The 15,451-nt window shown below is 46.1% G+C and overlaps 1 long non-coding RNA gene across 5 annotated transcripts in view; it reads left to right on the forward strand.

The window, feature by feature from the left end:
• LOC309621247 overlaps window positions 1-15,451 on the forward strand; it is a 492,961-nt gene that overhangs the window by 431,918 nt on the left and 45,592 nt on the right. Inside the window, exon 1 of one of the 5 annotated variants that reach the window (XR_014239864.1) lies at window positions 2,142-2,165. The exons of the other annotated variants lie outside the window; for them this stretch is intronic. This is a non-coding gene — a long non-coding RNA (uncharacterized lncRNA). Of the gene's footprint in view, window positions 1-2,141; window positions 2,166-15,451 lie in introns of those variants that run through there. 5 annotated transcript variants of the gene reach the window in all.

The following is a 15,451-nucleotide window of genomic DNA, read 5'->3' on the forward strand; positions in this document are numbered from 1 at the left end:
GGCCATGGAGCAGTGTGATGACAGGGGTCATGGAGCATTGTGATGAATGTGGTCATAGTTCATTGTGATGATAAGTGTCCAGGAACATTGTGATGACATGGATCATGGAGCATTGTGATGACAAGGGCCATGGCGAATTGTGATGACAGGTGTCATGGGGCATTGTGATGACAGTGGTCATCTAGAATTGTGATGAAAGGTAACATGGAGCACTGTGATAACAGGGGCCATGGAGCATTGTGATGACAAAGGCCATGGAGCATTTTGATGACAAGTGTCATGGAGCATTGTGATGAGACGGGCATGGAGCATTATGATGCCCAGAGTTCTGGAGCATTGTGGTGACAAGGGCATGGAGCATTGTGATGACAAGGGCCATGGCCAATTCTGATGACAGGTGTCATCGGGCATTGTGATGACAGAGGTTATCTAGCATTGTGATGAAAGGTACAATGGATCAATGTGATAACAGGGGCCATGGAGCATTGTGATGATAAAGACCATGGAGCATTTTAATGAAAAGTGTCATGGAGAATTGTGATGAGACGGGCATGGAGCATTATGATGACAAGAGTTCTGGAGCATTGCGTTGACAAGGGAATGGAGCATTGTGATTACAGGGACCATGGAGGATAGTGGTGACATCTGTCATGGAACATTGTGATGACAGTGGTCATGGAGCATTGTAATGACAGGGGCCATGGAGCATTGTGATGACAGGGGTCATGGGGCATTGTGATGACAGTGGTCATGGAGCATTGTGATGAAAGGGGTCATGGAGCACTGTGATCACAGGGGCCATGTATAATTGTGATGACAAAGACCATGGAGCATTGTGATGACAGTTGTCATGGAGCATTGTGTTGAAAGGGGCATGGAGCATTGTGACGACAATGGTCATGGAGCATTGTGATGACTGGTATCATGGAGCATTGTTCTGAAAAAGGTCATGGGGCAGTGTAATGACAAGTATCATGGAGGATGTGATGAAAGGAGTCATGGAGCATTGTGATTAAATGGATCATGAGGCATTTTGATGACAAGAGTCATGGAACATTGTGATGACAGGGCTAATGGAGCATTGTGATGACAAGGGCTATGGAGCATTGTGATGACTGGGGTCATGGAGCATTGTGATGAAAGGGGTCATGGATCACATCGATGACATGGGTAATGGAGCATTGTGATGATATGAGCATGGAGCATTGTGATGACAGGAGCCAGGGAGCATTGAGAATGACAAGGGCAGGGAACATTGTGATGACAGCAGTCATGGATCATTGTGATGATACCTGTCATGGAACATTGTGCTGACAGGGGCTATAGAGCATTGTGATGACAGGTGTCATGTGGCATTGTGATGACAGTGGTCATAGAGCATTGTGATGAAAGTGGTCATGGAGAACTGTGATGACAAGGGAATGGAGCATTATGATGACAAGAGTTCTGGAGCATTGTGATGACAAGGGTATGGAGCATTGTGATTACAGGGGACCAGGAGCATTGTGATTACATGGGCAGTGAATATTGTGATGACAGGGGTCATGGAGCACTGTGATGACTAGTGTCATGGAACATTGTGATGACAGGGATCATGGAGCCTTGTGATGAGAGGGGCCTTGGAGCATTATGATGATAGGCGTCATGGGGCATTGTGATGACAGCGGTCTTGGAGTATTGTGATGAAAGGGATCATGGAGCAATGTGATTACAGGAGCCATGGAGCATTGTGAATGCATAGGCCATGGAGCAATGGAATGACAGGGGTCAAGGAGCATTGTGATGTAAGTTGTCATGGAGCATTGTGATGACTCTTGTCCATGAACATTGTGATGACATGGTTCATGGAGCATTGTGATGACAGGTGTCATGTGGAATTGTGATGAGAGCGGTCATATAGAATTGTGATTAAAGGTATCAGGGAGGACTCTGATAACAGGGGCCGTGGAGCACTGTGATGACAGTGGTCATCTAGAATTGTGATGAAATATACCAGGGAGCATTGTGATGACAGGGGTCATGGATCACCGCAATTATAGGGGCCAGGGAGCATTGTGAATACAAAGATCATGGAGCATTGAGATGACAGGGGTCATGGATCATTGTGATGACAAGGGTCCTGGAACCTTGTGATGACACGGTTTATGGAGCATTGTGATGACAAGGTTCTTCAAGCATTGTGATGACACGGGCATGGAGCATTATGATGACAAGAGTTCTGGAGCATTGTGATGACAAGGGTATGGAACATTGTGATTACAGGGGACCAGGAGCATTGTGATTACATGGGCAGTGAATATTGTGATGACAGGGGTCATGGAGCACTGTGATGACTAGTGTCATGGAACATTGTGATGACAGGGATCATGGAGCATTGTGATGAGAGGGTCCTTGGAGCATTATGATGATAGGCGTCATGGCGTATTGTGATGAGAGTGGTCATAGAACATTAGAATATTGTGATGAAAGGGATCATGGAGCAATGTGATTACAGGGGCCATGGAGCATTGTGAATGCATAGGCCATGGAGCAATGAAATGACAGGGGTCAAGGAGCATTGTGATGTAAGTTGTCATGGAGCATTGTCATGGAGCATTGTCATGACTATTGTCCATGAACATTGTGATGACATGGTTCATGGAGCATTGTGATGACAAGTGCCATGGCGAATTGTGATGACAGGTGTCATGCGGCATTGTGATGACAGTGGTCATGTAGAATTGTAATGAATGGTATCATGGAGGACTCTGACGACAGGGGCCGTGGAGCACTGTGATGACAGTGGTCATCTAGAATTGTGATGAAATATACCAGGGAGCATTGTGATGACAGGGGTCATGGATCACCGCAATTATAGGGGCCAGGGAGCATTGTGAATACAAAGATCATGGAGCATTGAGATGACAGGGGTCATGGATCATTGTGATGACAAGGGTCCTGGAACCTTGTGATGACACGGTTCATGGAGCATTGTGATGACAAGGTTCTTCAAGCATTGTGATGACACGGGCATGGAGCATTATGATGACAAGAATTCTGGAGCATTGTGATGAAAAGGGTATGGAGCACTGTGATTACATGGGCAGTGAATATTGTGATGACAGGTGTTCATGGAGCACTGTGATGACAAGTGTCATGGCATATTGTGATGACAGGGTTCATGGAGCATTGTGATGAGAGGGGCCTTGGAGCATTATGATGATAGGCGTCATGGGGTATTGTGATGAGAGTGGTCATAGAACATTGTGATGAAAGGGATCATGGAGCAATGTGATTACAGGGGCCATGGAGCATTTTGAATGCATAGTCCATGGAGCAGTGTGATGACAGGGGTCATGGAACATTGTGATGAATGTGGTCATAGTTCATTGTGATGATAATTGCCCAGGAACATTGTGATGACATGGATCATGGAGCATTGTGATGACAAGGGCCATGGCGAATTGTGATGACAGGTGTCATGGGGCATTGTGATGACAGTGGTCATCGAGAATTATGAGGAAAGGTAACATGGAGCACTGTGATAACAGGGGCCATGGAGCATTGTGATGACAAAGGCCATGGAGCATTTTGATGACAAGTGTCATGGAGCATTGTGATGAGACGGGCATGGAGCATTATGATGCCCAGAGTTCTGGAGCATTGTGGTGACAAGGGCATGGAGCATTGTGATGACAAGGGCCATGGCCAATTCTGATGACAGGTGTCCTCGGGCATTGTGATGACAGAGGTTATCTAGCATTGTGATGAAAGGTACCATGGATCACTGTGATAACAGGGGCCATGGAGCATTGTGATGATAAAGGCCATGGAGCATTTTAATGAAAAGTGTCATGGAGAATTGTGATGAGACGGGCATGGAGCATTATGATGACAAGAGTTCTGGAGCATTGCGTTGACAAGGGAATGGAGCATTGTGATTACAGGGACCATGGAGGACAGTGATGACATCTGTCATGGAACATTGTGCTGACAGGGGCCATGGAGCATTGTGATGACAGGTATAATGTGGCATTGTAATGACAGTGGTCATAGAGCATTGTGATGAAATGGATCATGGAGCAATGTGATTACAGGGACCATGTAGCATTGCGAATGCATAGGCTATGGAGCATTGTGATGACAGGAGTCAAGGAGCATTGTGATGTAAGTGGTCATGGATCATTGTGATTACAAGTGTCCTGGACCTCAGTGATGACACGGGTCATGGAGCATTGTGATGGCAAGGGCCATGGCGAATTGTGATGACATGTGTCTTGGGGCATTGTGATGACAGTGGTCATCTAGAATTGTGATAAAAGGTATCATGGAGCACTGTGATGACAGGGGCCATGGAGTATTGTAATGACAAGGCAATGGAACATTGTGATGACAAGTATCATGGAGCTTTGTGATGACACGAGCATTCATCATTATGATGACAAGAGTTCTGGAGCATTGTGATGACAAGGGCATGGAGCATTGTGAATACAGGGTCATGGAGCATTGTGATGACAACTGTCATGGAACATTGTGATGACAGGGTTCATAGAGCATTGTGATTAAAGGGGCCATGGAGCATTTTGATGACAAGGGCAGGCGAACATTTTGATTACATTGGTAATGGAGCATTGTGATGACATGGGCAGGGAACATTGTGAAGACAGGTGTAATGGAACATTGTGATTACAGGGGACATGGAGCATTTTGATGACATGGGCAGGCAACATTGTGATGACAGGTGTCATGGAGCATTGGGATGACAATTGTCATGGAACGTTGTGCTGCCAGGGATCATGGAGCATTGTGATGAGACGGTCATTGGAGCATTGTGATGACAGGCGTACTGGAGCCTTCTGAGGAAAGGTGTCATGGGTCATTGTGATTACAGCGATCATGGAACATTGTGATGACAGTGGTCATGGAGCATTGTAATGACAGGGGCCATGGAGCATTGTGATGATAAAGACCATGGAGCATTTTAATGAAAAGTGTCATGGAGAATTGTGATGAGACGGGCATGGAGCATTATGATGACAAGAGTTCTGGAGCATTGCGTTGACAAGGGAATGGAGCATTGTGATTACAGGGACCATGGAGGATAGTGGTGACATCTGTCATGGAACATTGTGATGACAGTGGTCATGGAGCATTGTAATGACAGGGGCCATGGAGCATTGTAATGACAGGGGTCATGGGGCATTGTGATGACAGTGGTCATGGATCATTGTGATAAAAGGGGTCATGGAGCACTGTGATCACAGGGGCCATGTATAATTGTGATGACAAAGACCATGGAGCATTGTGATGACAGTTGTCATGGAGCATTGTGTTGAAAGGGGCATGGAGCATTGTGACGACAATGGTCATGGAGCATTGTGATGACTGGTATCATGGAGCATTGTTCTGAAAAAGGTCATGGGGCAGTGTAATGACAAGTATCATGGAGGATGTGATGAAAGGAGTCATGGAGCATTGTGATTAAATGGATCATGAGGCATTTTGATGACAAGAGTCATGGAACATTGTGATGACAGGGCTAATGGAGCATTGTGATGACAAGGGCTATGGAGCATTGTGATGACAGGTGTCATGCAGCATTGTGATGAAAGGGGTCATGGATCACTACGATGACATGGGTAATGGAGCATTGTGATGATATGGGCATGGAGCATTGTGATAACAGGGGCCAGGGAGCATTGAGATGACAAGAGCAGGGAACATTCTGATGACAGCAGTCATGTATCATTGTGATGATACCTGTCATGGAACATTGTGCTGACAGGGGCTATAGAGCATTGTGATGACAGGTGTCATGTGGCATTGTGATGACAGTGGTCATAGAGCATTGTGATGAAAAGGATCATGGAGCAATGTGATTACAGGTGTCATGTGGCATTGTGATGACAGTGGTCATAGAGCATTGTGATGACAGGGGTCAAGGAGCATTGTGATGAAAGTGGTCATGGAGCACTGTGATGAAACGGGCATGGAGCATTATGATGACAAGAGTTCTGGAGCATTGTGATGACAAGGTTATGGAGCATTGTGATTACAGGGGAACAAGAGCATTGTGATTACATGGGCAGTGAATATTGTGATGACAGGGGTCATGGAGCACTGTGATGACTAGTGTCATGGAACATTGTGATGACAGGGATCATGGAGGATTGTGATGAGAGGGGCCTTGGAGCATTATGATGATAGGCGTCATGGGGCATTGTGATGACAGCGGTCTTGGAGCATTGTGATGAAAGGGATCATGGAGCAATGTGATTACCGGAGCCATGGAGCATTGTGAATGCATAGGCCATGGAGCAATGAAATGACAGGGGTCAAGGAGCATTGTGATGTAAGTTGTCATGGAGCATTGTGATGACAAGTGTCCATGAACATTGTGATGACATGGTTCATGGAGCATTGTGATGACAAGTGCCATGGCGAATTGTGATGACAGGTGTCATGGGGCATTGTGATAACAGTGGTCATGTAGAATTGTAATGAAAGGTATCATGGAGGACTCTGACGACAGGGGCCGTGGAGCACTGTGATGACAGTGGTCATCTAGAATTGTGATGAAATATACCAGGGAGCATTGTGATGACAGGGGTCATGGATCACCGCAATTATAGGGGCCATGGAGCATTGTGAATACAAAGATCATGGAGCATTGAGATGACAGGGGTCATGGATCATTGTGATGACAAGGGTCCTGGAACCTTGTGATGACACGGTTCATGGAGCATTGTGATGACAAGGTTCTTCAAGCATTGTGATGACACGGGCATGGAGCATTATGATGACAAGAGTTCTGGAGCATTGTGATGAAAAGGGTATGGAGCACTGTGATTACAGGGGACCAGGAGCGTTGTGATTACATGGGCAGTGAATATTGTGATGACAGGGGTTCATGGAGCACTGTGATGACAAGTGTCATGGAACATTGTGATGACAGGGTTCATGGAGCATTGTGATGAGAGGGGCCTTGGAGCATTATGATGATAGGCGTCATGGGGTATTGTGATGAGAGTGGTCATAGAACATCGTGATGAAAGGGATCATGGAGCAATGTGATTACAGGGGCCATGGAGCATTTTGAATGCATAGGCCATGGAGCAGTGTGATGACAGGGGTCATGGATCATTGTGATGACAAGTGTCCTGGACCATTGTGATGACACGGGTCATGGAGCATTGTGATGGCAAGGGCCATGGTGAATTGTGATGACATGTGTCTTGGGGCATTGTGATGACAGTGGTCATCTAGAATTGTGATAAAAGGTATCATGGAGCACTGTGATGACAGGGGCCATGGAGTATTGTAATGACAAGGCCATGGAACATTGTGATGACAAGTATCATGGAGCTTTGTGATGACACGAGCATTCATCATTATGATGACAAGAGTTCTGGAGCATCGTGATGACAAGGGCATGGAGCATTGTGATTACAGGGTCATGGAGCATTATGATGACAATTGTCATGGAATATTGTGATGACAGGGTTCATGGAGCATTGTGATTAAAGGGGCCATGGAGCATTTTGATGACAAGGGCAGGCGAACATTTTGATTACATTGGTAATGGAGCATTGTGATGACATGGGCAGGGAACATTGTGAAGACAGGTGTAATGGAACATTGTGATTACAGGGGACATGGAGCATTTTGATGACATGGGCAGGCAACATTGTGATGACAGGTGTCATGGAGCATTGTGATGACAATTGTCATGGAACGTTGTGCTGACAGGGATCATGGAGCATTGTGATGAGACGGTCATTGGAGCATTGTGATGACAGGCGTACTGGAGCCTTCTGAGGAAAGGTGTCATGAGTCATTGTGATTACAGCGATCATGGAACATTGTGATGACAGTGGTCATGGAGCATTGTAATGACAGGGGTCATGGAGCATTGTGATGACAGGGGTCATGGGGCATTGTGATGACAGTGGTCATGGAGCATTGTGATGAAAGGGGTCATGGAGCACTGTGATCACAGGGGCCATGTATAATTGTGATGACAAAGGCCATGGAGCATTGTGATGACAGTTGTCATGGAGCATTGTGTTGAAAGGGGCATGGAGCATTGTGACGACAATGGTCATGGAGCATTGTGATGACTGGTATCATGGAGCATTGTTCTGAAAGAGGTCATGGGGCAGTGTAATGACAAGTATCATGGAGGATGTGATGAAAGGAGTCATGGAGCATTGTGATTAAATGGATCATGAGGCATTTTGATGACAAGAGTCATGGAACATTGTGATGACAGGGCTAATGGAGCATTGTGATGACAAGGGCTATGGAGCATTGTGATGAATGGGGTCATGGGGCATGGTGATGACAGTGGTCATGGAGCATTGTGATGACAAAGACCACGGAGCATTGTGATGACAGGTGTCATGCAGCATTGTGATGTAAGGGGTCATGGATCACTACGATGACATGGGTAATGGAGCATTGTGATGATACGGGCATGGAGCATTGTGATGACAGGGGTCATGCAGCATTGTGATGACAGGGGCCATGCAGCATTTTGATGACATGGGCATGGAGCATAGTGATGACAAGAGTTCTGGAGCATTTTGATGACAAGGGCATGGATCATTTTGATGACAGGGGCCATGAAGCATTGAGATGACAAGGGAATGGAGCATTGTGATGAAAGCGGTCCTGGAGAATTGTGAGGAAACGGGTCATGGATTATTGTGATGGAAGGGTTCCTGGAGCATTCTGATGACAAGTGCCATGGAGCATTTTAATGAAAGGGGTACTGGAGCATTGTACAGAAATGGTTCATGGATCATCGTGATTACACGGATCATGGAATATTGTGATGACAAGGGTTTCGGAGCATTGCGACGACAGGGGTCATGGAGCATTGTAATAGCAGGGGTGATGGGGCATTGTGATGACAGGGGCATGGAGCATTGTGATGACAGAAGTCATAGAATATTGTGATGACAAGGGCCATGGAGCATTGTCATGAAAGGTCTTATCTGGCATTGTGATGAGAGTGGTCATGGAGCATTGTGATAAAAGTTGTCCTGAAGCACTGTTATTACAGGGGCCATGTAGAATTTTGATGACAAAGGCCATGGAGCATTGTGATGACAGGCATCATGGAGCAATTTGATGAAAGTGGTCATGGAGCATTGTGATGAAATGCGCCATGGAACATTGTGAAGACAAGTGTCCTGGAGCATTGTGATGACAAGGGCCATGGCCAATTCTGATGACAGGTGTCATGGAGCATTGTGATGACAGTGGTCATCTATCATTATGATGAAAGGTATCACGGAGCACTGTGATGACAGGGGCCATGGAGCATTGTGATGACACGGGCATGGAGCATTATGATGAGAAGTGATCTGGAGCATTGCGATGACAAGGGTATGGAGCATTGTGATTACAGGGACCATGGAGCATTGTGAATGCATAGGCCATGGAGCAATGAAATGACAGGGGTCAAGGAGCATTGTGATGTAAGTTGTCATGGAGCATTGTCATGACTATTGTCCATGAACATTGTGATGACATGGTTCATGGAGCATTGTGATGACAAGTGCCATGGCGAATTGTGATGACAGGTGTCATGCGGCATTGTGATGACAGTGGTCATGTAGAATTGTAATGAACGGTATCATGGAGGACTCTGACGACAGGGGCCGTGGAGCACTGTGATGACAGTGGTCATCTAGAATTGTGATGAAATATACCAGGGAGCATTGTGATGACAGGGGTCATGGATCACCGCAATTATAGGGGCCAGGGAGCATTGTGAATACAAAGATCATGGAGCATTGAGATGACAGGGGTCATGGATCATTGTGATGACAAGGGTCCTGGAACCTTGTGATGACACGGTTCATGGAGCATTGTGATGACAAGGTTCTTCAAGCATTGTGATGACACGGGCATGGAGCATTATGATGACAAGAGTTCTGGAGCATTGTGATGAAAAGGGTATGGAGCACTGTGATTACAGGGGACCAGGAGCATTGTGATTACATGGGCAGTGAATATTGTGATGACAGGTGTTCATGGAGCACTGTGATGACAAGTGTCATGGAACATTGTGATGACAGGGTTCATGGAGCACTGTGATGAGAGGGGCCTTGGAGCATTATGATGATAGGCGTCATGGGGTATTGTGATGAGAGTGGTCATAGAACATTGTGATGAAAGGGATCATGGAGCAATGTGATTACAGGGGCCATGGAGCATTTTGAATGCATAGTCCATGGAGCAGTGTGATGACAGGGGTCATGGAGCATTGTGATGAATGTGGTCATAGTTCATTGTGATGATAAGTGTCCAGGAACATTGTGATGACATGGATCATGGAGCATTGTGATGACAAGGGCCATGGCGAATTGTGATGACAGGTGTCATGGGGCATTGTGATGACAGTGGTCATCGAGAATTATGAGGAAAGGTAACATGGAGCACTGTGATAACAGGGGCCATGGAGCATTGTGATGACAAAGGCCATGGAGCATTTTGATGACAAGTGTCATGGAGCATTGTGATGAGACGGGCATGGAGCATTATGATGCCAAGAGTTCTGGAGCATTGCGTTGACAAGGGCATGGAGCATTGTGATGACAAGGGCCATGGCCAATTCTGATGACAGGTGTCATCGGGCATTGTGATGACAGAGGTTATCTAGCATTGTGATGAAAGGTACAATGGATCAATGTGATAACAGGGGCCATGGAGCATTGTGATGATAAAGGCCATGGAGCATTTTAATGAAAAGTGTCATGGAGAATTGTGATGAGACGGGCATGGAGCATTATGATGACAAGAGTTCTGGAGCATTGCGTTGACAAGGGAATGGAGCATTGTGATTACAGGGACCATGGAGGACAGTGATGACATCTGTCATGGAACATTGTGCTGACAGGGGCCATGGAGCATTGTGATGACAGGTATAATGTGGCATTGTAATGACAGTGGTCATAGAGCATTGTGATGAAATGGATCATGGAGCAATGTGATTACAGGGACCATGTAGCATTGCGAATGCATAGGCTATGGAGCATTGTGATGACAGGAGTCAAGGAGCATTGTGATGTAAGTGGTCATGGATCATTGTGATGACAAGTGTCCGGGACCATTGTGATGACACGGGTCATGGAGCATTGTGATGGCAAGGGCCATGGCGAATTGTTATGACATGTGTCTTGGGGCATTGTGATGACAGTGGTCATCTAGAATTGTGATAAAAGGTATCATGGAGCACTGTGATGACAGGGGCCATGGAGTATTGTAATGACAAGGCAATGGAACATTGTGATGACAAGTATCATGGAGCTTTGTGATGACACGAGCATTCATCATTATGATGACAAGAGTTCTGGAGCATTGTGATGACAAGGGCATGGAGCATTGTGATTACAGGGTCATGGAGCATTGTGATGACAACTGTCATGGAACATTGTGATGACAGGGTTCATGGAGCATTGTGATGACAAGTTCGATGGCGAATTGTGATGACAGGTGTCATGGGGCATTGTGTTGAAAGGGGCATGGAGCATTGTGATGACAATGGTCATGGAGCATTGTGATGACTGGTATCATGGAGCATTGTGATGAAAGGGGTCATGGATCACTACGATGACATGGGTAATGGAGCATTGTGATGATATGAGCATGGAGCATTGTGATGACAGGGGCCAGGGAGCATTGAGATGACAAGGGCAGGGAAAATTGTGATGACAGCAGTCATGGATCATTGTGATGATACCTGTCGTGGAATATTGTGCTGACAGGGGCTATAGAGCATTGTGATGACAGGTGTCATGTGGCATTGTGATGACAGTGGTCATAGAGCATGGTGATGACAGGGGTCAAGGAACATTGTGATGAAAGTGGTCATGGAGCATTGTGATGACACGGGCATGGAGCATTATGATGACAAGTGTTCTGGAGCATTGTGATGACAAGGGTATGGAACATTGTGATTACAGGGGACCAGGAGCATTGTGATTACATGGGCAGTGAATATTGTGATGACAGGGGTCATGGAGCACTGTGATGACTAGTGTCATGGAACATTGTGATGACAGGGATCATGGAGCATTGTGATGAGAGGGTCCTTGGAGCATTATGATGATAGGCGTCATGGCGTATTGTGATGAGAGTGGTCATAGAACATTAGAATATTGTGATGAAAGGGATCATGGAGCAATGTGATTACAGGGGCCATGGAGCATTGTGAATGCATAGGCCATGGAGCAATGAAATGACAGGGTTCAAGGAGCATTGTGATGTAAGTTGTCATGGAGCATTGTCATGACTATTGTCCATGAACATTGTGATGACATGGTTCATGGAGCATTGTGATGACAAGTGCCATGGCGAATTGTGATGACAGGTGTCATGCGGCATTGTGATGACAGTGGTCATGTAGAATTGTAATGAAAGGTATCATGGAGGACTCTGACGACAGGGGCCGTGGAGCACTGTGATGACAGTGGTCATCTAGAATTGTGATGAAATATACCAGGGAGCATTGTGATGACAGGGGTCATGGATCACCGCAATTATAGGGGCCAGGGAGCATTGTGAATACAAAGATCATGGAGCATTGAGATGACAGGGGTCATGGATCATTGTGATGACAAGGGTCCTGGAACCTTGTGATGACACGGTTCATGGAGCATTGTGATGACAAGGTTCTTCAAGCATTGTGATGACACGGGCATGGAGCATTATGATGACAAGAGTTCTGGAGCATTGTGATGAAAAGGGTATGGAGCATTGTGATTACATGGGCAGTGAATATTGTGATGACAGGTGTTCATGGAGCACTGTGATGACAAGTGTCATGGCATATTGTGATGACAGTGTTCATGAAGCATTGTGATGAGAGGGGCCTTGGAGCATTATGATGATAGGCGTCATGGGGTATTGTGATGAGAGTGGTCATAGAACATTGTGATGAAAGGGATCATGGAGCAATGTGATTACAGGGGCCATGGAGCATTTTGAATGCATAGTCCATGGAGCAGTGTGATGACAGGGGTCATGGAACATTGTGATGAATGTGGTCATAGTTCATTGTGATGATAATTGCCCAGGAACATTGTGATGACATGGATCATGGAGCATTGTGATGACAAGGGCCATGGCGAATTGTGATGACAGGTGTCATGGGGCATTGTGATGACAGTGGTCATCGAGAATTATGAGGAAAGGTAACATGGAGCACTGTGATAACAGGGGCCATGGAGCATTGTGATGACAAAGGCCATGGAGCATTTTGATGACAAGTGTCATGGAGCATTGTGATGAGACGGGCATGGAGCATTATGATGCCCAGAGTTCTGGAGCATTGTGGTGACAAGGGCATGGAGCATTGTGATGACAAGGGCCATGGCCAATTCTGATGACAGGTGTCCTCGGGCATTGTGATGACAGAGGTTATCTAGCATTGTGATGAAAGGTACCATGGATCACTGTGATAACAGGGGCCATGGAGCATTGTGATGATAAAGGCCATGGAGCATTTTAATGAAAAGTGTCATGGAGAATTGTGATGAGACGGGCATGGAGCATTATGATGACAAGAGTTCTGGAGCATTGCGTTGACAAGGGAATGGAGTATTGTGATTACAGGGACCATGGAGGAGAGTGATGACATCTGTCATGGAACATTGTGCTGACAGGGGCCATGGAGCATTGTGATGACAGGTATAATGTGGCATTGTAATGACAGGGGTCATAGAGCATTGTGATGAAATGGATCATGGAGCAATGTGATTACAGGGACCATGTAGCATTGCGAATGCATAGGCTATGGAGCATTGTGATGACAGGAGTCAAGGAGCATTGTGATGTAAGTGGTCATGGATCATTGTGATTACAAGTGTCCTGGACCTCAGTGATGACACGGGTCATGGAGCATTGTGATGGCAAGGGCCATGGCGAATTGTGATGACATGTGTCTTGGGGCATTGTGATGACAGTGGTCATCTAGAATTGTGATAAAAGGTATCATGGAGCACTGTGATGACAGGGGCCATGGAGTATTGTAATGACAAGGCCATGGAACATTGTGATGACAAGTATCATGGAGCTTTGTGATGACACGAGCATTCATCATTATGATGACAAGAGTTCTGGAGCATTGTGATGACAAGGGCATGGAGCATTGTGAATACAGGGTCATGGAGCATTGTGATGACAACTGTCATGGAACATTGTGATGACAGGGTTCATAGAGCATTGTGATTAAAGGGGCCATGGAGCATTTTGATGACAAGGGCAGGCGAACTTTTTGATTATATTGGTAATGGAGCATTGTGATGACATGGGCAGGGAACATTGTGAAGACAGGTGTAATGGAACATTGTGATTACAGGGGACATGGAGCATTTTGATGACATGGGCAGGCAACATTGTGATGACAGGTGTCATGGAGCATTGTGATGACAATTGTCATGGAACGTTGTGCTGACAGGGATCATGGAGCATTGTGATGAGACGGTCATTGGAGCATTGTGATGACAGGCGTACTGGAGCCTTCTGAGGAAAGGTGTCATGGGTCATTGTGATTACAGCGATCATGGAACATTGTGATGACAGTGGTCATGGAGCATTGTAATGACAGGGGCCATGGAGCATTGTGATGACAGGGGTCATGGGGCATTGTGATGACAGTGGTCATGGAGCATAGTGATGAAAGGGGTCATGGACCACTGTGATCACAGGGGCCATGTATAATTGTGATGACAAAGGCCATGGAGCATTGTGATGACAGTTGTCATGGAGCATTGTGTTGAAAGGGGCATGGAGCATTGTGACGACAATGGTCATGGAGCATTGTGATGACTGGTATCATGGAGCATTGTTCTGAAAAAGGTCATGGGGCAGTGTAATGACAAGTATCATGGAGGATGTGATGAAAGGAGTCATGGAGCATTGTGATTAAATGGATCATGAGGCATTTTGATGACAAGAGTCATGGAACATTGTGATGACAGGGCTAATGGAGCATTGTGATGACAAGGGCTATGGAGCATTGTGATGACTGGGGTCATGGAGCATTGTGATGAAAGGGGTCATGGATCACTACGATGACATGGGTAATGGAGCATTGTGATGATAAGAGCATGGAGCATTGTGATGACAGGGGCCAGGGAGCATTGAGAATGACAAGGGCAGGGAACATTGTGATGACAGCAGTCATGGATCATTGTGATGATACCTGTCATGGAACATTGTGCTGACAGGGGCTATAGAGCATTGTGATGACAGGTGTCATGTGGCATTGTGATGACAGTGGTCATAGAGCATTGTGATGACAGGGGTCAAGGAGCATTGTGATGAAAGTGGTCATGGAGCACTGTGATGACACGGGAATGGAGCATTATGATGACAAGAGTTCTGGAGCATTGTGATGACAAGGGTATGGAGCATTGTGATTACAGGGGACCAGGAGCATTGTGATTACATGGGCAGT

Source organism: Balaenoptera borealis (genome assembly GCF_965194805.1).
Source record: "Balaenoptera borealis genome assembly, contig: HAP1_SCAFFOLD_81, whole genome shotgun sequence".
Taxonomy (NCBI): Eukaryota; Metazoa; Chordata; class Mammalia; order Artiodactyla; family Balaenopteridae; genus Balaenoptera; species Balaenoptera borealis.